We start from the raw sequence: 13,741 nt of genomic DNA on the forward strand, positions 1-13,741 counted from the left end.
AATACAATGGATGCAGTACACAGCCATAAATAAACCATTGGTAGGTGGCTTGGTATTTATATTGTTTTTTGAGAGCATGCAAAGTAGGTCCTTGTACCAAAGGTGCTGGAACAAAGTGGTGAAGACTCTGTAGAGGCACCACTCAACATCTCTGGTTTCAACGAGTTGGGTAAGTATTCTCAAAACTTCTGGGATTAATAAAGCAATAATTGATCTGACTCAAGGCCCACTCCACGTGATATAAGCCAAATCTAAAACAGACTGGGTGATCAAGAACCCGAGACTAGAAAGCCCAGGGTGCTAGGGTACAACCAAATAATACTGTTTAAGAAAGGAAAACAAATGTAGTAATGAAATGACATCTAACAATATTCTGTTCTACTCATGGAACAGTGGCTTTGTTTGTTGAGAAAGAACTTAAAGTTGGATGGGTAGAGAGAGAAATGGGGTCTTAAGTGATTTGGAGAAGAGAAGAATATAATCAAAATATACTTAAATTTAAAAATTGTTTTAAGTAATAAAAACTTAATAAATTCAAAAATGAAACTACATTGTATGTATTTTCTATGTATTTTCATGAAATTGACAATTATATTATAATAATATAACTTTAAAAATAAATGTCATTTTAATGTATTATATGAAAAATAAATAATACAATATTTTAAAGGGGTCAGGGATAACTAGAGCTCACATTTCACAGTAACTTGCCATTTACCTTGAAAGCTACATATTTACAATTTTTGTTGACTATAGTAAGTTTTTTGAGAAGCATTTATTCAATCTATTTTGAGTCTAACAGTGATTTTCAAACTCATGTACTATGAAACTTCTAATATCTGAGAAGTATATCAATGAACATCAAGACTGTTCTTTATTATGTTAAACTCTGCCTTAAAAGTTAGTAAAGCGATCAAAAATCAAAGAGAAATTAAAGCAGTTTAAGGTACAAAGAAGGATGACAGAAACTGTTCTTGGTTTTGTTTGAGTGGGGAAGGAAGCACTTCAAGAACTTTACATTTGAAGTATTAAGAAGAAAATGATTGCTGTTCATATTATACTTATGATCAGAGAAGCCCCTTAACCTGAAAAAAAACCATTGTACTGGCTGGATTTATATGTCACCTTGACACAAGTTTGAGCTATCACAGAGAAAGGAGCCTTCCTTGAGAAAATTCCTCTATGAGATCTAGACATAAGGCATCTGCTCAATTATTCATCAAGATGGAAGAGCCCACTGTGGGTGGTGCCATGCCTAGGCTGATAGTCCTGCCAAGTGAGCAAGCCAGGGGAAACACGCCAGTAATCAGTATTCCTCCATGGCTTCTGCATCCACTCCTGCCTTCAAGTTTCTATGCTGTGTGAGTTCCTGTCCTGACTTCCTTTGGTGATATACAGCAATGTGGAAGTATAGGCTAAATAAACCCTCCCCCCCCCAACTTGCACCTTGGTCATTATGTTTAGGCAGGAATAAAAACATTGACAGACATATTGACAAAAATATGACAAACATATTTCAGAGACCTTGTTGATGAATGTCATGAATAGACAGAAGAATCAAAGGGTGTATAGAAGTATAACCATAAGATGAATAAAATAAAATAATAACAATGGATAGTATCTTATTATATGTAGATACTTTTCAGTGTAGAAACGATTTCCATTTTGAGAAGTGTACTTTTTTTGCAAAAGACTTCTCTCTTGGTTTGGATTATTGATTTTGACCCACTGAATAATATTAGAATGCCTATGGCTTTGAGAATAAAAATATTTCTAGAAGTTGTCTAATACCACCGGGAAACAAATTCTCTCACAAATGATAACAACTTTTATTTGTAGATACAAGAGAGACAAATCATTGTAAACAAATGTCTCAAAAATTAAGCTAAAGATGTTTTCAAAATTGGATGTGGCCTGTGCAAAAGATGATGTCAGGTTTTCTAACTTAAACAGCTGAACAATTAAATTACTTTTCCTGATCTGAGAGACAAAATGTATGATGGACACCTATATATAAGCTTTGGACTCATTACACTTGGAAAACAGTTAGATGTAAAATGGAATTTCAAATGAAAACCTGATATACAGCTATGACATTGGTGGCTGTCTGTGAAGAGGGAACATTTGAAGTGAAAGAAATAAATGAGCTCCCCTAGAGAACAGCAACAGAGAGAATACAAATGTGGTATGCCACGAGGCCATTCAATGTGAAACAGTGGCAAAAATAAGAATAATGGAGACTGGCAAAGTGGGCATATGTGTGTATGTTCATGCACACAAACACATGCATGCTCATCAAACCAAGCTTTCTTTTTAATGACTGAATAGACTTCCTTTGAGCAATCACTCCTCATATATGTAATAATTGCCACAATGATTTGGCTACAATCCATACATTTTATTTAGATATGCTCAGGGATATAAGTTTTCACATGTGTGTGTGTATGTGTGTGTGTATGTGTGAACATGTGTGTATGTGTGTGGTGTTGGGGGACATGAATATTCCCATGCATTCGTGTGTGTATTTGTAAGATTTTACACTTTTGTTTGATAAATGTGAACATTTCAAAGCATCTGTATTCATTGGTAGTCCCCTTTAATCCTGCTATGTTTAAAAGCATTGCTCTCCTTCTAAGCAGTCATGTTCATTAGTCCAGAAAACCCTTTGACCTAAATGAGTTGATACTTAATTTAAAAGTAATTCTGGATGACTTGAGGTAAGAACGTGGTGGTAGAGATGGAGGACACTCAGCATGCCAGTGAAGTAAGTGGAGCATAAGATTGAAAATAAAGTACTACGAGGCACAAAATCATCAAAACAACCATTGTTGGAAATTAGGCAATGCATTGTTTGCCTTATGGGTAGACTGCAGTCAAATAAAAACTATTAAAATAAAAATGAACAAACTTTTAGTAGTAGTAAAATGATCTATCTATTATGACTCATATGTTAGTACATAATTAGCTGATAATTACCTTTATATTTTCATTCTCTATTTCATATTTATTGTATAAATTAATGTATTAGGTAATACAGATAGCTAACAATGATTATTTTCCTCAAACTCATTCTAATGTAATAGGAAAAGAACCTGTATTTATGTCCAAATGAAGCAAAATTGATGATCTATAAAATAAATTGATAAGAAAACTAGAGGCAAAGGACAGGAATATGATTAGGTGATATTCCAGAAGGGAGATGGGGAACTGGATTCCCCTAGAAGATGGCACTTTGCTGATGAAGAAGTAAAAGATGAACTAAATGAGCTCATGATGTGGAAGAGAGAAAGATGCTGGCTTCAGGAAAGGTGGGTTAACAGAATGCAGGGAGCATGAGGAGGTAATATCTGTCTCTTGAAGCCGAGGGCATACATACCACAGGATCCTTGAAAATAAGTGGGAGGCTGACAGAGCCTCAGTCCTAAAATCAACACTTCAAACTGCTTGGGATGACCGGAGCTCTCATGGTCTAATCTTGGCTTTCTATGAGACACAAAGGCTGAGCAAGGCAGAACTGAATTTCTTTTATCTATACTTCTTAATTTCAAAGAGCTTTCCATTTTTGTATTTATATTTTAATGAGTTTCCCAAATAATCCCCGAACACAGAGGAAACTGCTTGTGCAGGTACTGCTAAATTGCCATGTAATCAGGGTCTGATTGGGTCTGATTATGAAAGTTCTCCTTAATGAATACAAATGTTTGCTAGGCTGATAATATCCCTTCTTTATTATGTATTTGCTGTGCAATGGATCTTTGTGAGGCACTGAAGGACATCTATCACATTCTGAGTCTCTCATACTTCAAGTTTCAGTTTAAGCAATGATAAAATATGTGGCATTAACAAATTTTCAGAAATACTCTAGAATTAATTAGTCAACTGCATCATCAGTATGCACAGTACTGGTCTCAAATAAACAGTTGCAAATGTCACCTTAGATATTGCTTCTGTGACTTTATCATGTCTACGTAGGTTAACTAATCCCACTCACAAAAGAAGAGTAAATATTAATATCCTTTTAATTTGAAGACAAATAGAAAATTTAGCTTCAGCAAGGTCAAATTTCTAATACAAAAATAAATTTATAATACAGAATAAAGTTAATAAATCAAACAAAATTTTCTATGTGTTTGTGGTCATTCTGCTTGTAATTATAAAGGATACAAATAACAGTGCCGCCGGGCAGTGGTGGCACACGCCTTTATTCCTAGCACTTGAGAGGCAGAGACAAGCGGATTTCTAAGTTTGAAATCAGCCTGGTCTACAGAGTGAGTTCCAGGACAACCAGGGCTATACAGAAAAACCCTGTCTCCAAAAACAAACAAAAACAAAAACAAAAACAAAAACAAAAACAAACAAACAAACAAACAACAGTGCTATGGAAGAGTAGCAACTAACGTTGGAACTCTTCTCAAGTTTATGATCCCTCATTTAAATATACTAATTTGACATACATTCTTTTGTCTCTGTCATTGCTCCATTCTTGATACTTTCTCACTCCTCTCTGGCCTTTGGAGACCGACTTTAAAATTTTATGTACTCTCTCTAGTAAATTTCTTCCAGGGTGCATTCCTCCATAGTTTTATAAATGAAATTCTTATTTCTTTGTTGAACCATGTAGAATATTCTGGTTTGTAATCTGAATTCTGACTCACCTGCAATGCTTCAAGCAACTGCTCTAATCCTTTCTATAGTGGATACAATGAGAATTCGACTGTAAGTTTCTCATACAGCAAGTAGCATAAAGTATAAATAAGTAGTCGTTAATCCATGAACTGGCGACCCCTAAATACTCCGGTCATTTTGGAATCGCCGTTTATCTTGTTTTTCTTTCATACTTATTTTGAGCAATTAAATGTCTGGAGTGGCTATCCCAAAGATTTGCATCATCAATTTAAAATATCTTTCTTGATTTAATTCTCTAAAAAGATGTCTTTCTCAAACCTCATCAGTGACCTGTGTCTAGTCTCAATCTTTCTGTCACAGTTTCCTCTCTCTGTGCTTTCAAGTGCTTTCCACACTCTTAATTATTGACTCTTTCCTAAAATGTTCTTCTCATTGAGTTCCATGATCCTTTTTTCTTTTCTTATTCTGTATTCCTCATCTGGGTTTTGTTTTTTGTTTTCTTTTCTTTCTTTCTTTCTTTTTTAGACAAGTGCTAGAGAATTTATTAACTAATTAAGCCGAATCTTACATCAGGTCAGATGTGCTGCAAAGAAATGGAAAATAGTTATAGAATTATGTTGAATTACCTTATAAATGTCACATCTTCTTGTATCTGTTGAATGGGTTCATCCAAAGTTATTAAAATCTAAAATTCTATTAGCCTAAATATAGACCTCTGAGGAGGGGGATAGATATTAATTTTAATTCAAAAGCATTAATTGTTGCAATATAGAATTTACATAAAGAAATATAAAAGTGTCACAGAAGTTTGGTAAAAATGAGACTGTAAATTGTTTAATCAGTATAAACATGGAAAAATGATCAGAATTGTATGAGAACACTTTCTGTGCCCTCAAGTATTTTTTACATGAGTCTTAGAAACATAATTAACCCTGTATTATACACATTGAATTTCAAACTCCAAATCTACCAACCTTGATGCTTCCTCTTTCTATACCAATATTTTCATATTCCCTTCAACAAATTTCATTACCACTTTTCCTTTAGAGTATGAAAGAAATACTAATTTATTTTTTCTATTTTTTATTAGTTTCTATATTCTTTGTTTACATTCCAAATTATTTTCCCTTTCCCGGTTCCTCCTTCCCCATAAATCCCAAAAGCCCTCTTCCCTCTGCCCATTCCCCAATCATGTGCCTCCCATTTCTCTGTCCTGGTAGTACCCTACAATGCTGCATCAAGCCTTTCCAGGACCAAGGCTCTGTCCTTCCTTCTTCTTGGGAATCATTTGATATGTTAATTGTGTCTTGGTTATTCAGAGCTTTTGGGCTAATATCCACTTATCAGTGACTGCATTCCATGTGTGTTCTTTTGTGATTGGGTTGCCTCACTTAGGATGGTATTTTCCATTTCCAACAATTTGCCTAAGAATTTCATGAATTCATTGTTTTTAATTGCTGAGTAGTATTCCATTGTGTAAATATACCACATTTTCTATATAGATTCCTCCATTGAGGGACATCTGGGTTCTTTCCAGCTTCTGGCTATTATAAATAAGGCTGCCATGAACATAGTGGAGCATGTGTCCTTATTGCATGCTGGGGAATCCTCTGGATATATGCCCAGGAGTGGTATAACAAGGTCCTCTGGAAGTGTCATGACCAGTTTTCTGAGGAACTACAAGACTGATTTCCAGAGTGGTTGTACCAGCATGCATTCCCACCAGCAGTGGAGGTTGTTTCCAGGTATTCTTACACAAAATATTATATATGCAAGCTTAAATATACATTTTTCAAAAATATATTCTGTTTTTATATTTAGAAGCATTTTTCTTACATGTATGACTATGTACTATTTGCTTGCCTGGTACCCAAGGAAGTCAGAAGCAGTGTTGGATCCCCTAGGACTGGAGTTTCAGATGGTTGTGAGCCACTGTATGTGTTCTCAGAATTGAATCCAGCTACTCTGCTAGAGAAATCAGTGCGATTAATCACTGAATCATCTCCCTAGCTCTGATTTCATTCTTTTTAAGACAAATACATTTTTAAGACAAATACATTAAAACCTGTATTTCCAAAACATGTAAGACCTGTTAAGCTGTTTTGAATGCAGAAAGTTAAAGGTTATAATCCATGTAGACAACAGAAACACAGATATACAAACATGAGAGTCAGAGAAAAGTCAAGGAGAATGTATCAATAGTGTTTATGAAGGGAAAGATTAGTTCAAATGGAAGGCTATGAGATAAATACAAGAAAATAATATAGGGAAAATTAAACAGTTTCTAAGACTTTTATCACCCTAAGGAGCTATAATAGGAAAAAACCACACTAATGATGGATCATGCTGGGTTGGACAACATTAATACCATATAGCTTCTCTAATTTTGGTTGTTCCCTCCATTCAGCAGTATATAAAAATATGAAAAGGGCAATAATAACATCCTAAATTGTAATATCTATTTTCTATAATATTAATCATTCACCTCCAAAACATATTTCATATGATTATCGTTTTGTAGGTGGGAAGACATAAGTTCTAAGTGATTAAAATACAATTTAGTTTTATGTACTTATTTCCAAATACATAGATAATTATATACATACACTATGTAGCTAATTATCTTGAACCCTCTTTTTCTGAACTGTCATTTTAGCCTCCATATCCTTAACTTATTTTCCAGGAATCTTCACTATTCTGAGAGAGTTGTACTGTGCAAAAAGAACTTTTATTTGCCAGATGTAACTCTGAGACTTACTGTTGAATAATCACATCTTTTCTATGGTTTCAAACACTGTCTGGCTAGTAAAACTCAGATGTTCAGGCCCAAACTCCTCCTCCAAGCTGACTGATTCAGTCTGGCTTCTCAGATTCTCTGCTCGGCCTTTAACTAATTCTGGCAATGTGTTTTAATCTTCTGGCTTCTTCTCATTCTCTGGCTTGTTTTGTCTTTACCTGCACACCTGTCTCTGTAAAACTGCCCCACGACCCCCTTTCCCCTCCCCCTGTAAAAGCGCCTCTTCTCTCTCTGGCTCTTTCTCAGCGTGGATCCCTTGATTTGCTTCTTCTGTGCTCTTCTTTTAAGTAGCCTTCCTTTCCTATGCAGCTCTTGTATGTACATGTTGGTCGTCTCCTTTCTGACTCATCTGTCACGTCTTTCTCTAATTTGTCTCTTTGTCTGCTTCTCAATTTGAAGTCACTTTGAAACATGGCTGCTTAATTCTCCAAATTAATCTTTTCTTCATTGATTTGGCATTAATGATGTGTACTGAGTAGGTCTGTATTCCAACCAGATCATACTGTAATCCAGAGCATTTCTACAGTTTACAGGATCACATAGACTTTGAGTGTCTTTGTGCCTTGGCAGAGCAGCCATGTTGCTGGACTAAATTCCTCTACAGTTGTATATATAAAGAAGGGAAAAAATCTACTTCATGGATAAATTAGCATTTGAGTATCATTTCACAGAAACACTGTTTGAAGTTGTTAATTGTTTTAGAAACATACCATTTCTAAGGAAAATATTTGCTATCTTCTTTGATTTGACATTTTATATTTATAATCAATAACTTTAAATTTGTTTGTGAGGTGGGGTTTTCTATGTAACATTAATTTCAAATGAATTTAATTAGACAGATGAATCAGATTTATTATTTGTAAACCTCAAATTAAAATTTTAATTGAAGGAGTCCTCAGTGGAACTCAGAATAATTCAAATACATTTAATAATTGTGGCTATTCCTGTTTCTTTAAAGAGAATATTTCTAACTGCAAGAAATTTGTACCAATTCCTACTAGAATTATCAATTAAACAGTTCAATAGCAATTAGCAAATAGGTGTACAATTTTCCATTCTTCTAGTAATATCAGAAGCTACAAGTTTCAATAATATGACTAACTAATCATAAACTGAACAAGAAAAATAAATAACTTCCTGAACCAAATGTGATACACAGAAGTTGTGTATGAAGATTAAAATTATGATAAGCCCTAGTAAAAATATTCATGTTTTAACATCGGAGTGAATACCAAGATCACATAAGGGTAATCAAAGTATTTCAGTAGTTGATTTTTACTGCTGTTCTTGTTTTCCTGTGTATGGGCAAAATTACATGTAGACTATATTAGGAAGATTTATATATTCTGTAAACCAGACATAATGTAGCATACGTAATCATGTTGCAATATCAGTTAATGCTACAGTGTCTCTGATTTTAAACATTTTGGTCCACAGTAGAAACTTAAAATAAATATATTTTTTATTTGTGTCACACATCATTGTCAGAATTTATAAAGATAGAAATTAATAATATATACAAGTAGAATGTATGTTCTTGTCTACGTGTATATATCAAAAAGCAAGATTACATATGTAAAATTAATAGAAGATGAAACTTGGAGCATAGAATCGAATTTTTATGACATATTTTAGTTAAGTCAATAAGAACACCAATCAGAATGGCTAAGATCAAAAACTCAAGTGACAGCACATTCTGGCAAAGATGTGGAGAAAGATTGTCACAGGAATTTTCTGTGCAATATCTTTTCAGAAAAGGTCGGTGATTGGACAGGAAAGGGCAGGCAGAGCTAGGAATTGGGAAAACAGACAGCGGTGGGAGTCTAAGAGGAGGAGGAGGAGAAGGAGGAGGAGGAGGAAGGAAGGAATGGAGATGTCGTTAGACATGTTATCATGGATGTACTATAGCTCCACAGTGCCAGATAGTTTGTGGGACTAGAGACCACCAGCTCCAGAGAATTGGGGGACAGCAAAAACTCAGGATCATGGTTAGAACCTACAGGAGAGTTGGCAGGTTGACCCTTAAGTACATGGGCAGAGAGGAAAATTTACTGAACAGAACACCAATAGTTTATGCTCTAAGATCAAAAATTGAAAAATGGACCACATAACATTACTGAGTTTCTGTAAGGCAAAGGACATTGTCAAAAGAACAAAACAGCAACCAAGAAATTGGGAAAAGATCTTTACAACCCTACTTCCTACAGAGGGCTATATCCAAGATATCCAAAGAACTCAAGAAGGTAGACTCTTGAGAGCCAAACACCCCCATTAAAAATGGGGTACACAGCTAAACAAAGAATTTTCACTTGTGGAATATCGAATGGTGGAGAAACACCTAAAGAAATGCTCAACATCTTTACTTATCAGGGAAATGCAAATCAAAACAACCTTGAGATTTTACCTCACACCAGTCAGAATAGCTAAGATAAAAATGTCAGGAGAAAACAGGTGCTGTCAAGGTTGTGGAGAAAGAGAAACACTCCTCCACTGCTGGTGGGATTGCAAGCTGATACAACTACTCTGGAAATCAGTCTGGTGGTTCCTCAGAAAACTGAGCATGATACTACCACAGGACCCTGCTATACCACTCCTGCTATGCCCAGAGGATTCCCCAGCATGTAATAAGGATACATGCTCCATTATGTTCATAGCAGCCCTATTTATAATAGCCAGAAGCTGGCAAGAACCCAGATGTCCCTCAATGGAGGAATGAATACAAAAAATGTGGTATATATACACAATGAAGTACTATTCAGCCATTAAAAACAATACATTTATGAAATTCTTAGACAAATGAATGGAACTGGAGAATATCATCCTAAGTGAGGTAACCCAATCACAAAAGAACACTCATGGTATGCACTCACTCATAAGCAGATATTAGCCTAGAAGATTGGAATACCCAAGACACAATTCACATATCAAATAAAGCCCAAGAAGAAGGGAGGAGAGGCCTCTGGTCCTAGAAAGGCTCAGTGCAGCAATATAGGGGAATACCAGGACAGGGAAGTGGGAAGGGGTGGATTGGGGAATACAGGGAGGGGAGGAGGGCTTATGGGATTTTTGGGGAGGGAGATCCAGGAAAGGGGGAATCATTTAAAATGTAAATAAATAATATATTAAATAAAATATAATAATTAAAATATTCTTGAAATATTATATCTTCCAGGTAATACAGGGCATACCACCCAAAACAATTGTTCAGAAATGAGCTATGTAAGCTCAGAGTACAGTTCAAAGACCAAATTTTAAGTACAAATGAATAGATCTCCTTCTTCAAACCTGGCCATTTTTGAAAGTGTAAAACTATTCATGAGAAACATTTTAAATCCATCTTTGTTATACTTCCAAAAACTCTATGTGTCTTTATAAAAAGTTATTAAAAACTAAATTACCTGCTATTTCCTACTCTGCTTTGTTTACTTTCTTTTACCTGGAGTGCTTTCACAGAATAACTGGATCTATAGCAATTTATAAGTCAATTCATTGTAACAATCTGGGAACCAAGATGATTAATGTGAATCTCTCAATATATTCAAAGGGATGAGAAGCATGCACAAGAGCCTTTCTCAGTTCTGCATATAAGATATATCCTGACACTTTCCAAAGCACTTTGCTGAACCCAAAGATTGAATGCTGATAAGGAAAATAATGTTCATAGTGAGGTAACAGAGCATAACTTTTCATTGTAGGAGCCTACAAGGAACATGACCGTTGACTTTAAAACAATTTCTTTGTCTATGTTCATGCATATGCGACAAAAGCTTGTTAGAAAATGTGATATCCTCTTATTAAGGATAATAGGCAGACCTGAAGTATAATTTTCTTCAGAGCGTTTAAGAATGAAAATTTCCATTTTTCTTCCACTCCATAGTATTTCAAAAAAGTATTTTAATAGCTTCAATGACTAAAGGCATAAAAATGACAAATATAATGGCCACTTCTAACTTAAAGATAAGTTTGAATTTTTTAAAAGAAATTTGAATTGTATACAAGTAAATAACAAGAAATAATTTAAGTGGTTTTAAAATAAAATAAAACCAACTACTAGCACACATTAATTGTATATGCAGTTTTTGTTAGATGTAAAGAATTATTACTATTCTTCAAATATTTTTTCTTTATTATTAAGAAGAAAAAGACAACCTGCAGAAAAGGATATATGTGCACATGTGAAGGCAATGCCTATTTTCCGGGTTCTCGTGAAAATACTGGAAACTTGTTAATATTTGCTTGAGAAAATGCAAATTAATATTGTATACTTCAATTACAAAACTGATGAAAACTGATAGATAATGCTTGTATAAAATCAATTTATTTAATAGAAACAATAGTAATCATTTTCTCAGAAAGCTAGTAGAGTATACTGACTAAGAGGAAGCAGGAAAACTTTTGGAAGTGTTGACAATATTCTGTCTGTAGCTTGGAGTGAAGGATACACAGTGCACACACACACACACACACACGCACACACACACACACACACATACCAACACCAGATTTATCAGGCCCGTTAAAGTTTATATTTTATTCTGCCTGTATTATGCACTATATACAAATTCAAAAATGTGCTATAAATGTCTGAAAGCATATCATTAAAGATTTACATATGAACACTCAAGTCTAAGATGATGTTGCAAATGAAATTATCATATATGTCTCCTTTGCACTAAGGCTTTACTTAAAGGCAAAGCTGCTTGATCTTTGGGCAGCCTATGTGTAACTTTCCCCTGCACATGTCAATAGTGTGTGTTACTTTGAAGGTAACCTTTGAACATATTTCTAAATTCTGAGAGCAAATTTAACTCAAGTAACATCCAGAATGTAGATTCGAAAAGCAAACAATTCAGGGCAAACTGTCAAACCCTTGAGAAACATCAGATGCGTAACAACAAATTAAAAAGCACACAGCTATGATGTAAGTTGTGCGCAGCAGTAAATGGGAAGTGTAATCAGAGTTGAGATTAATCGGAGAGGTACAGCAAAGATTTTTTTCCTTTCAACCAATCAGCAATGAAGAGACAGTTTGGGGAAGATAAGAAAGTATGTTAACTTTGAATTGAACAGGTGCTTACTGAAAAAAGATATTTCTAGAACAACAATGACAAAAATCCTACACTATCAGACTGGCTCTAGTGATGCTTGACTCTACCTCTATAAACATTTCTTTTCCATTCCTCTTCACTCTCGGAGTATAGACAAAATGTTCCTCATAGTCCCTGGCTGCTCAATGTTTTTCTTTAACTTGAAAAAAGTCATGTTCATTCCTTTCTCTATAGCTAAGTAAAGTAAGATTAAAAATTTATTATTTTAAAAATATCTGTCAGTGTATCTGGTTTCATGTTGAAGTTTTCAATCCATTTGAAGTTGAGTTTTTAAAAATGTCATAAGTATGAAGTCTTCTATATGCTGTCATCTGGTTTGTCCAATACAAACTGTTGAAGATGATGGATTCCAGAATGAATTCTGATTTCTTTATCAAAAATAAGATGTCTAAGTGTGAAATATCCTTTTATTTAAATTTTTAATTTTATTCCATTACTCAAACTATTTTTGTGCCAATACCATATTCTTTTTATTACTATACCTCTGTAGTACAAGTTTAGCATGAAGATAGTATACTTTATTATTATTATTATTATTATTATTATTGACTCTTTGACTATTTTGATGGATTTTTGATTCCATATGAATATGAAAATTAACCTTTCAAATTTTTATGAAGAATTGTGCTTTAATTTTTTTTCCAATTTTTTGAATTTGGTTTTTTCGAGACAGGGTTTCTCTGTGTAGCCCTGGCTGTCCCGGAACTCACTCTGTAGACCAGGCTGGCCTCGAACTCAGAAATCCGCCTGCCTCTGCCTCCCAGAGTGCTGGGATTACAGGCGTGCGCCACCACTGCCCGGCAAAAGATCATAGCTGTTTCCGCCCGGTTTCAAACCGGGGACCTTTCGCGTGTGAGGCGAACGTGATAACCACTACACTACGGAAACAGTGCTGTTTGTGCTTTAATTTTGATGGAGATTATAGTATATCTGTAGATTGTTTTTATGGGATAACTGCTCTTAATACTTAATATATCAGTCCTTCTGATACATGATCATTGGTATATTTTTTTCAATTCTTTCTTCAAAGTCTTCAAGTATTTATCATGCAAGACTTTGTTGGTTAGAGTTACCACAAAATATTGTACACTATTTGAAGCTTTCATGAAACATGTCATTTTCCTGGTATCTTTCTAAGCCAATTTATCATTTGTATGTAGGAAGACAATTGAATTTTGTGGGTTTTTTTATCCATCCACTTTGTTGAAAA

The 13,741-nt window shown here is 34.6% G+C and overlaps 1 non-coding gene across 1 annotated transcript; it reads right to left on the minus strand.

Annotated features, from left to right (window-relative positions):
- Window positions 1-13,346: 13,346 nt before the first annotated feature.
- On the minus strand, window positions 13,347-13,419 carry Trnav-cac (transfer RNA valine (anticodon CAC)). Its single transcript has one exon. It is a non-coding gene; the product is annotated as a tRNA-Val (tRNA).
- Window positions 13,420-13,741: the final 322 nt, after the last annotated feature.

The sequence above is a fragment of the Apodemus sylvaticus genome, chromosome 8 (assembly GCF_947179515.1).
Source record: "Apodemus sylvaticus chromosome 8, mApoSyl1.1, whole genome shotgun sequence".
Classification (NCBI taxonomy): Eukaryota; Metazoa; Chordata; class Mammalia; order Rodentia; family Muridae; genus Apodemus; species Apodemus sylvaticus.